The sequence below is a fragment of the Choloepus didactylus genome, chromosome 18, assembly GCF_015220235.1.
Source record: "Choloepus didactylus isolate mChoDid1 chromosome 18, mChoDid1.pri, whole genome shotgun sequence".
Classification (NCBI taxonomy): domain Eukaryota; kingdom Metazoa; phylum Chordata; class Mammalia; order Pilosa; family Megalonychidae; genus Choloepus; species Choloepus didactylus.
In genome coordinates this window covers 51,805,839-51,816,997 of record NC_051324.1, presented here as the reverse complement: position 1 = coordinate 51,816,997, position 11,159 = coordinate 51,805,839, and the positions used below count along the sequence as shown (strand labels likewise).

The 11,159-nt window shown below is 34.8% G+C and overlaps 1 protein-coding gene across 1 annotated transcript in view; it reads left to right on the top strand.

Moving 5' to 3' along the window:
• Positions 1-2,124: 2,124 nt before the first annotated feature.
• STAT5B (signal transducer and activator of transcription 5B) overlaps positions 2,125-11,159 on the top strand; it is a 57,507-nt gene continuing 48,472 nt past the window's right edge. The window contains 1 exon segment of the mRNA XM_037808180.1: positions 2,125-2,244. The gene's annotated coding sequence lies outside the window, so the exon portion shown is untranslated.

Genomic DNA, 11,159 nt, shown 5'->3' with positions numbered 1-11,159 from the left:
TGGGCTAATTTTTAAGGCAACAGAACTAATTATTGTGTATTTAGAGCTTTGTAACTAGTCTCAGAAATGTATTCCTTTTCAAATCTGATGCTTATTTTCTCTCAGCACTTTTCCTTGATGGTGGGTCTGGGGGGTGATGATGGGGGAGTGGGAGGTTGAGTAGTTAATTCGTGGAAACCTAACGTGCAACCCTCAAGTATAGTGATTTGAATTTGGGAGATCCAGTATAGGGACGAGAAAAACTTCAATTCCCTGCACTGAGAATATAAATTTTGCCAAATAAACAGAGCATGTTGGCTTCCAGGATTGTCAAACTGTCACCTTTGACCAGGGTTGAATTTTCTTTGAATGTTGACAGAAGTTACAATGTCAGTGGAAAAAGCATAATGTGAAATATCTATAACTCAGAATTTCCTTGTTTGTGTCAGTGGGACCCTACAATTAAAAAAAATATTTTTTTTCCTATGTCTGATGAGTGTAAAAAACCTCCAGTGGGGTTTTCCAGCCTTTAGGTGAGAGTAAATTAGAAAGTTTGTGAAAAACTATTTTGCATTGTCTAAAATTCAGAGTCTAAAACCAGTGGCAAATCACTATATTTTTGTGAAGAATAGGATTTTTGAAATCCAGCCTGGGGGGAATGTTTTAAATAGGCTACCTTCAGACATGTCATGGTAGCATATATGAAAAGAAACTGATGAGCACTTAATCTGCTAAAGTACTGAAAATTGGAGTTTATCAGCTTTATAATACAGCATTCTGTAAGATATTCATAACTTTAAATATTTGACAACATATTCTCTCAGAAATAATGTTATCTCCATTCTTTTCTCTTTTTTCTTTTTCTTTAATGTTTTTGAAAATCTTTGGGTCATCATTTAGCTTGGAAAAAGTGTCAAGCAAGAGATCTACAGAAATACACAGCTCTTTAGAAAACGAAATAGTCAGTTTGCCCTGTGGCTTTATGTCTTTAGGATTTGTGATCTCATTCTGGTGGAAAGGGAGGGAGAATTACAGGGAGAATTGGACGTTGTAGAGCCTAACCCGCCAAAACAGGGAAGGTCTAGTATATAGGGATACACCCCAAGTATCCCCCTCCTTTTTTTCTGTTGTTATTGTTTCAATTATGTAACTATATATGGAAACCCTGAATATAGGCATATTTTAAAGGTAAGAGTTTTTTTGTAGTGAGTTTATCAACTAAAATGCCAATTTCATTGTAATGTATATAGAGATCAGTCTTCTTCCTTAACTGTTGGAGTCAAAACAAAATAGAAAATACTTGCCTTCCTGAATGACAACTACAGTTAACATGTTGAATTGGTGATGAAGCATGATCCGTTGATTTTGCAATACCAGAGAAAGCACATAGTTTTAAAGGAATGGATCCTTAAGTCAGATAGCATTACTTTAAGCCCACATTTAAAATTTTGTGCTGAATTGAAATTTTGTATTGAATTCTTATAACCCAAACATAAAGAGGTCCAGTTTGGACAAAACATAATATTGGTAATATAGTAGAATGGTAAATTTGAACAGGACAAAAGTAGCTTGTATGGAATAAACCATTAAAGAAAATATTGATCAATTTTACTACATAAATATTAAAACTTCTTTATGACAAAATGCTGGAAACGAAAGGTTAATGTTGAAATAAAAATATTTTTAACAGATATGACAAAGTATTATGGGTTGATATTTTTAACATATAAAGAACTCATACAAATAATGAGAACAAGATATTTCTCCCAACAGGAAAATGAACAAAAGAAGGAACTCAAAAGGCCAATAATTATGAAATTATGTTCTACCGCACTAGAAATCAAGGAATACAAATAAAACAATGATCATTTTTTTTTCAGTTAACAGATTTACAAAGATTAAAAATATTGGGGGAAAAAGTGTTGCTTAGGACTGGGGGGAAACTGGGACCTTCATACCCTTCGGTCACAGTTTAAATTGGTACTTTTTTTGGAGAGCAGACTGATATATGTACTGACAGCCGTAGAAGTGTGCAAGCCCTTTGACTTAGCAGTTTCATTTAGATGAATTTCTTTCTAGGACGAAATCTGAAAAATGCTCAAAGATTTGTGTACAAGTATGTTCTTCACAGTGTTATTTATGGTAGCAAGAAATTGGAAACAACCTCAGTGTTCAGCATTTGAAGACTGATGAACTAAATTGAGATATAGCTGTACAATGGAATACTACAAAAAAAATCACATGCAATTGTCCTTGGAAAAAAAGGTAACAATAAGCATTGAAAAGAGAGTGGTTACTTCTGGGTTGTGAGATTCTGAATTTTTTTTTTTCACTTTCTATTATTTTCATATTTTTCTATAATGAACAGGTAATAATGAATAGGGAATAGTTTGTAATCAGGAAAAATGTTACTTTTAAAATAGTTTTTGTGTATTGATTTACCTTAGAATGCAAAACCTGTTTTTATTTTCAATTAGTGTTTCTTTTTTAGGTGCAAATTTTGATGTTTGTGTTAGATTTTTGGTATGGTATTCCTGCTATATGATATCTTTTGTTGAAGAACTATCTTAAAATCATCCAAATTGTTTTGAACCTTTTCAGAGTTAAAATAATTTGAGCTTGGGGAGTGAGTTATTTCCTATTCTTGGTGAAAGGCTCCATATTTTTACATAGACACAATGGAGAATTTTATTATTTTACAGTGTATGTGTGCTGCTGAGTTGCTGGTTATTTCATATTTAAGATGCGTGTTTGTTTTTCAACTTTTGAAAAAAATAATTTGGCCTAGATTATTTTAACTTCTTGCAACCCTGAACATTGTATTATTCCGATATATTTTCTACATTTGCTTTTGAAATGCTTTCTTTATCATGATGATACCTACAAATGCTGCTCAGCTTATAGATTTCTTTTTCTTGTAATTCCATTAGTCATACTTAATGACTTTTCTACATGTTTTTTACGACATTTCATTTGGGAGTATCTGGTAAAGGAAATGTCTAGTGAAAGATACTTTCTCTTGGGTGTATGGCATTGCTAATGCCAGAGACATGTATTGTGTTCTGCCTTAATTAAATTCACATTAAGATGTTTCTTTGTAACTAGAATTAGTGTTTAAAAGCATTTTAACATTTTAAGAAATTTAAAGAATGAAAGTAAATGAAAAGGTGATCTTTTAAGAGAATTTTGGAGCACAGCTATTCAGGTCTTATCACTGTGACAAATAAAATTACAATCTTAAAAAATAAGTTTTTGAGCCCAATAGAAGACCTACTTATTTCATGTAAAATTCAAGTCAGTAAAAATCTACCTTGTAAACCTACAACTGCTCTAATAAAAAATAAATAATTAAAAAAAATCTACCTTAACTTGAATTGTGCCTAGTAATTTATAATGTGAATTTTCTAAGACAGAATTTTATGTTAAATCAGTTTGGGGAATACTAAAACATAAAAGAAGTCATTTCTACTTTTAAGTGCTTTTTAATCCTAAACCCATAAGTAGTTAATTAAAATTCATGTAGGTGAAGAAATGTTTTTGCATATTAAAGATAAAGCTATAAGCATATACTACTCAATATGCCTATGTAAATAAATCCTTCTGTTGAGTTTATAGGGTTTTTTTGCTTATCATTTCTTATCTCCTCTATCTCTTGAAAATGTGGTGTTCTCACCTAATCCCAAATCATGTTTTCCTTTATTTCAGTTCATATATAGTTGCTGATTTTCCCTGTAGTCTTCTTTATTAATATATTATTATTGTGACCAGTTAGAATAATCCCCTTTCTTCTCTTATATATCTGATTCATTGTCACCAAACTATGAGATAGTTTTAAAAAACAGGTAAATTTGGGGCCTCAAATTTGACATCATATATTTTATAATATGACATCAATAAATTATAAAACACTTTTTAAAATATATGAAATGATTTATTATTTTCTTCATTTAGAACTTGTTATGTGGTTATGTTCTAGTCTTTATGTGATCTGTGAGGACTTGGGTATCCTCACAAATGTCAGTCTTTGTCCAAGCCCATGAATCTTAAAGTTATATCCATTAAAGGAGCTTGAATGTATGCAAGGTTCAAAAGACTGTAAAATAAATTAAAATTACTTGTTCCAGAAGTTTACAATATAATTTTATTTGAAACTCGTCTGTTTCTTAGCTGCCTAGAGGATTTTGGGGGGTTTTGTATGTATGTGTTTTTTAAAAATACTTCCAAAGAGAGTAAAGAAATTTATGCCAAAATTTTGTAGTAATTGGACTACTTAGTAAGTAGTAAGTAAATATTTGTTGACTAATGAGTGAATGAGCTGTACAATTACATATACTTTTTAAGGTAAAGTTAGACAAAAACTTGATCCGCCTAACCATTTGTGGATCAGGGGACTTCTTGAGACTAATGAAACCATTGTCTCTCTATGCATGCTCATAAAATTTTGCATACATTTCAATGGGTTCATGTTAAAATACAAGTTAAGATCCCCTAATATAAACAACCAACTCTACATTAACAGAGATAATGGAGGTGAGTGAATATGGAGAGATAATCCAAATTTATGGCTAAAACACACCTATAGTCTGATCTTGTCTAGGGGCTCAGTCAGGACTTGTTTCCCCAGGAACTCAATAAATATTAATGTACTTTATCATTTTAAAAGACTACTTTCCATTTCATACCCCTACCATGATTTAGTTAATACATTAATATCTATTAATGGATATTTAGGTTGTTTCTAATTTTTCACTTTTATAAACAACATCGTGGTACAGATTCTTATACTGAGTAGGCCTTTTCACTTTTCACTTTGTAGAAATGGAATTGCTGAGTCATTTTCATAGTGCCAGACTGCCCTCCAAAAAGAGTGTCCCAGTCTGCATGCCCATAGTCAATGGTGCATGAAGGTGATGGCCATTTCCCCACATCCTGGATAACTGTGTGTTGATAGTTCTTTTATCTCTCAGTTTTTCTTTCTTTTTTTTTTTGTATCTCTTTGATTTCTAGCAAGGTTGGGCATAGCTTCATATGTTTATTGGCTATTTTGTTTCTTCTTTGTGCTTTGCCTTCTGACATAACTAGCCTGCTTTTCTATTGTAGGTGTTTGAGTTTTTCCAAAGATCCTTTTGTCTTACATATTACAAATAATGTCCTTCCATTTTTGTTTTTGGCTTTCAAGATTGTATGGTATTTTTTGCCATACAAAATTTTTTAAATTGTATGTAGTCTAATTTAATAGTCTTTTTCTTTCTGGTCTGGTTATCAAGCCTTGCTTAGAAAAGCCATCCCTATTTCATTAATAAATGAAAGATTATTAAACATTCATTTATATTTTCTTTTAGAATGTTTTATGGCTTTTGGGTTTTGTCAGGATTTTTTTGCATTAAGACTCTCAATCAATCTGGAATCTATTTCTGAATAAGAAGTAAAATGGGAATTTAGCTTTATTTTTTCTCTAATTATAATAATTAATATTCATTGATCTCTTACTATGCGCCGGGCACTGGGCTAAGTGTTTCTCATATATCAACAATTTTAGTATAAACCAATTCCAAATGGCTAGCCAGTTATCCACAGTACCATTTATGGGATAATTCCTATTTTCCCCACTAATTTGAAAGTCCATCATTATAATATACTAAGACCTCATATATGTTCAGATCTACTTCTTGTCTGTTCTGTTCCATAGATGAGTGTGTCTGTGAATGTACCACAATGTTGTAATTATTAAACCTTTTTGTGGATAGTTAAAATTTTTCTGGGAATAAGTTAGTAAGATGAGGCTGCTTCAAGGACTACATTTAAAATCTGCTTTAGAATAGATTTTAAATATGACTAGAAATTCATGCAAAATGAATTTCACGTTCTTTGAACAGATGGCAGATGATCACCAATAGTTCCATAAAATAATTACTACATTTAGTCTCCTTAAACATATCTTTCTGTAGGGATTCTGTAACAGAATAGCAATTTTTCAGAGTAACACTCTGAACACTTATAACTCAAATAGTATAATTTCCTTCTAACATAATAAATACAGTAAGGCCTTCTTAGAATTGCTTTCAAATGTTTTCTTTCTAAGCAAAGCATAGAAAGAAAGTTATAAATATTTGGATAAGACATCTATGAACTAGAAAATTGCAAGCAAGAATTATATAGGAATATGTAAAATATTTATGTTACAGACCAGTGCTGTCCAGTACAAATATGCTGTGAACCGCAAATGTGATTTTTTATGGATGAATAATAAATAATATTCTATTGTGTGTATATACCACATTTTGTTTATCCATTCATCTGTTGTTGGACATTTGGGTTGCTTCTATCTCCTGGAATAATTCCACTCACTATGAATGTAGGTGTGCAAATATCTGTTTGAGCTTCTGCTTTCAGTTTTTTGGGGGAGCATACCTAGAAGTGGAATTGGCGGGTCATATGGTAGTTCTGTACTTTCTGAGGAACTGCCAAACTGTTTTCCACAGCAGCTGCACCATTTTACATTCCTAACAACAATGAATGACTGTTCTGTTTCTCAGTATCCTCTCCAACACTTGTTATTTTCTGTTTCATTAACAGTCATTCTAGTGGATGAGAAATGGTATCTCATTGTGGTTTTAATTTGCATTTCCCTAATGGCTAATGATGTTGACAGCTTCTCATGTGCTTATTGGCCATTTGTATCTCTTCTTTGAAGAAGCGTCTGTTCAAGTCCTTTGCCCCCTTTTTTTTTCTTTTTAGAGTAAGCAGGCAGAAAATTTATTCAGTACGTGTGTGAGAGGAACGTGTGGGCACTCTCACAAAGACAGAGGTGAGAAAGGCAAGAAGCCCCAGTAGTGTGGGGCCATTTGCTTTTATAGATTATCTTTACTTACTCCCCCTCCCCGTTCCTTATTCAGGGCTTTCTCTTTGCCTCCCTTTTGCCAGAGTGGTGCCTGGTGGTAAATAGTGCACTTGGGTGGGTCAGTTGGTTCCACCCTTCTCCATAGATGACACACTTAGGTGGGGGTCCTTCGGCTCCAGGTGATATCTTTCTCCTTGGGGCCTGACTGCTTTGGGGAATTGCTCTTTGCTCAGCCAAGCCACTGCCCTAATTGTATCTCATTTCCCCCCTCAGAGACTTCTAACCCCCCTTAATCTTCAGGGAATTTGGGTCGATGGTCTGTCTTCTGTAATTGCTTCAAGCCATCAGTGGGGTTGAAGGCCCTACTTGTAGGAGCATAGAAGTCTCTGGCTATGCTACTGAGGGTGGCTAGTTGAGCCTGGGGAACAGGAGAGTAGCCTCTGGCCAGAAGATTGTTGTGAAAGGCTTTTAATCTGGAAGAAACGGACTGGGCGAGAAATTATATACACATTCTGAACAGAAGCAGGAGCAAGGTGGAGCTCAGGGTATTCTTTAGAGTTTTTAGGGACACTGTTGGTTGGGACTTGGTATCCTTCAATGCAAGGGCCAGGTTCATCTTTAAGAGTTATGTTTTACGTTGCTAGGGAGACTTAAATCCCTGGAAGTCATGTCCCACATAGGGATAAAGGTAGTTTATTTGTAGAGTTTGGCTTAAAGAGAGAGAGCATATTTGAGCAACAGAAGAGGTTTTTTGAGGGTGACTCTTAGGCTTTAATTATAAGTAGGCTTAGTTTTGCTATTACAGAAATGTTTCATAAGGGCAAGCTTTAAGATTAAGGGCTTGACTTACTACATTTGGAGCTCTTATTACTTAAGAGAATAGTAGGAGTTGGTGGGGAATTTTAGTAGTTTCATGTTTTTCTCTAGTCCTTTAAGGGACTTTACAAATACATTTTATTTTTTGATTAAAATGTTATTCTTTATTTTAGGTCCCATGTCAAATAAAACTGAATTAGGTTGTTTTCATGATCTGTAACTTTTCTAAGAATAACTAAAACCATAGACTAACAATATTTAACATCACACAGATCAGTATTTGGATATAACATGCACAGTGAGAACATTGTTAAGTTTTTAGGAATTTTATACAATTTTTAAATATATGAAAAATTGTAGTTTAACAGAAGGATAGAAAATTATGGTAATACTTCCTAAACACTTTCTATGTGATATGTTAAACTATTTTAGCATTTCACTTTTACAAAGTAAAAGAACAAATTCTTTGTAACAGTTTTCCTTTAATAAAGAGTGAGAAGACTTGTCTTTTGAATAAAGGATAAGGTCAACATAAGCATTAACAAGGATATTATTCTAATAGAATGTAAAATTTTTGTTTTCTAGACAGTACTAATAAAAAAGAAAACTTTTTTATTAACCTTCATTCTTAAAGATATAGGACTATTTTGAAACCCTTGGTCTTTTGCCCATTTTTTTTTTTTTTAATCTTCATTTTATTGAGATATATTCACATACCACGCAGTCATACAAAACAAATCATACTTTCAGTTGTTTACAGTACCATTACATAGTGGTACATTCATCACCCAAATCAATCCCTGACACCTTCATTAGCACACACACAAAAATAACAAGAATAATAGAGTGAAAAAGAGCAATTGAAGTAAAAAAGAACACTGGGTACCTTTGTCTGTTTGTTTTCTTCCCCTATTTTTCTACTCATCCATCCATAAACTAGACAAAGTGGAGTGTGGTCCTTATGGCTTTCCCAATCCCATTGTCACCCCTCATAAGCTACATTTTTATGCAACTGTCTTCGAGATTCATGGGTTCTGGGTTGTAGTTTGATAGTTTCAGGTATCCACCACCAGCTACCCCAATTCTTTAGAACCTAAAAAGGGTTGTCTAAAGTGTGCATAAGAGTGCCCACCAGAGTGACCTCTCGGCTCCTTTTGGAATCTCTCTGCCACTGAAGCTTATTTCATTTCCTTTCACATCCCCCTTTTGGTCAAGAAGATGTTCTCCGTCCCACGATGCCAGGTCTACATTCCTCCCCGGGAGTCATATTCCACGTTGCCATGGAGATTCACTCCCCTGGGTGTCTGATCCCACGTAGGGGGGGAGGGCAGTGATTTCACCTTTCAAGTTGGCTTAGCTAGAGAGACAGGGCCACATCTGAGCAACAAAGAGGCATTTAGGAGGAGGCTCTTAGGCACAACCATAGGGAGGCCTAGCCTCTCCTTTGCAGCAACCGTCTTCGCAAGGGTAAAACCTGTGGTAGAGGGCTCAACCCATCAAACCACCAGTCCCCTATGTCTGTGGTCATGTTAGCAACCATGGAGGTGGAGTAGGCGAATACCCCTGCATTCTCCACAGGCTCCTCAAGGGTTTTGCCCATTTTTTAATTGGATTGTTTTTGTTCTTGGGTTGTAGGATTTCTTGATATATTTTGGATAGTGAACACTTGATGGACATGTGGTTCCCAAATATTTTCTCCCATTCTGTAGGCTGTCTTTTTAAACTAACATGATGAAATCCCATTTATCTATTTTTCTTTGTTGCTCATGCTTTTTGTGTAAATTCTAAGAAAGCATTGCCGAACAGAGTTCTGAAGATGCTTCCCTGTGTTTTCTTCTAGGAGATTGATAGTTTTTGGTTCTTATATTTAGGTGTTTTATGTATTTTCAGTTAATTTTTGTAAGTGGTGTGAGGAAGGGATCCACCTTCTTTCTTTTGCATGTGGATATCCAGTTTTCCCAGCACCATTTGTTGAAGAGACCATTCTTTCCCTGTTGAATGGACTTGGCATCCTCATAAAAATTCAGTTGGCCATAGATGTGAGGGTTTATTTCTGAACTCTGAATTTTATTCCATTTTTTGTGTATCTGTCCTTATGCCAATACTATGCTGTTTTGTTTACTGTGGCTATGTAAGAGTTAAGAATGAGTCCTCCAACTTCTTTCTTCTTTTTCAAGATGTTTTTGGCAATTTGGGGCCCCTTGCCCTTCCACATAAATTTGATGATTGGCTTTTCCATTTCTGCAAAGAAATCTGTTGGAATTCTGATTGGTATTGCATTGAATCTGTAAATCACTTTGGCAGAATTGGTATCTTAACAGTATTTGGTCTTCCAATCCAGGAACATGGAATGCCCTTCTACTTATTAGGTCGTCTTTGATTTCTTTCATCAATGTTTTATAGTTTTCCATGTACAAGTCCTTTACATCCTTGGTTAAATTTATTCCTAGATATTTGATTCTTTTAGATGCTATTGTAAATGGAATTTTTTCTTGATTTTCTCTTCAGATTGTTCATTGCTAGTGTCTAGAAACTTGACTGATTTTTGCTTGTTGATCTTGTACTCAGCCAATTTGCTGAATTTATTTATTAGGTCTAGTAGCTTTGTTGTGGATTTTTTGGGGATTTTTTTATATCTGATTGTTCTAGTTTGCTAATGTTGCTGGAATGCAAAACACCAGAGATGGATTAGCTTTTATAAAAGGGGTTTATTTGGTTACACAGTTACAGTCTTAAGGCCATAAAGTGTCCAAGGTAACACATCAGCAATCAAGTACCTTCACTGGAGGATGGCCAATGGTGTCTGGAAAACCTCTGTTAGCTGGGAAGGCACGTGGCTGGCGTCTTCTCCAAAGTTCTGATTTCAAAATGGCTTTCTCCCAGGACGTTCCTCTCTAGGCTGCAGTTCCTCAAAAATGTCACTCTTAGTTGCACTTGGGATATTTGTCCTCTCTCAGCTTCTCCGTAACAAGAGTCTGCTTTCAACAGCCGTTTTCAAACTGTCTCATCTGCAGCTCCTGTGCTTTCTTCAAAGTGTCCCTCTTGTCTGTAGCTCCTCTTCAAAATGTCACTCTCAGCTGCATTGAGTTCCTTCTGTTTGTCAGCTCATTTATATGGCTCCACTGATCAACACCAACTCTGAATGGGTGGGGCCACGCCTCCATGGAAATATCTCATCAGTTGTTACCTACAGTTGGGAGGGACGCATTTCCATGCAAACAACCTAATCCAAACGTTCCAACTTAATCCCCACTAATATGTCTGCCCCACAAGATTGCATCAAAGAATATGGCTTTCGTAAATAAGGAAAGTTTTACATCTTCCTTTCCAACTTTGATGCCTTTTATCTGTTTATCTTACATAATTGCTCAGCCTAGAACCTCCAGTACAATTTTGAATAACTGGTGGTGGCAGCCATCCTAGTCCTGATTTTAGAGGGAAAGCTTTTAGTCTTTCACCATTGAGTATGATGTTGTGCCGGTTTGAATGTATTGTGTCCCCCAAATGCCATTATCTTTGTGGT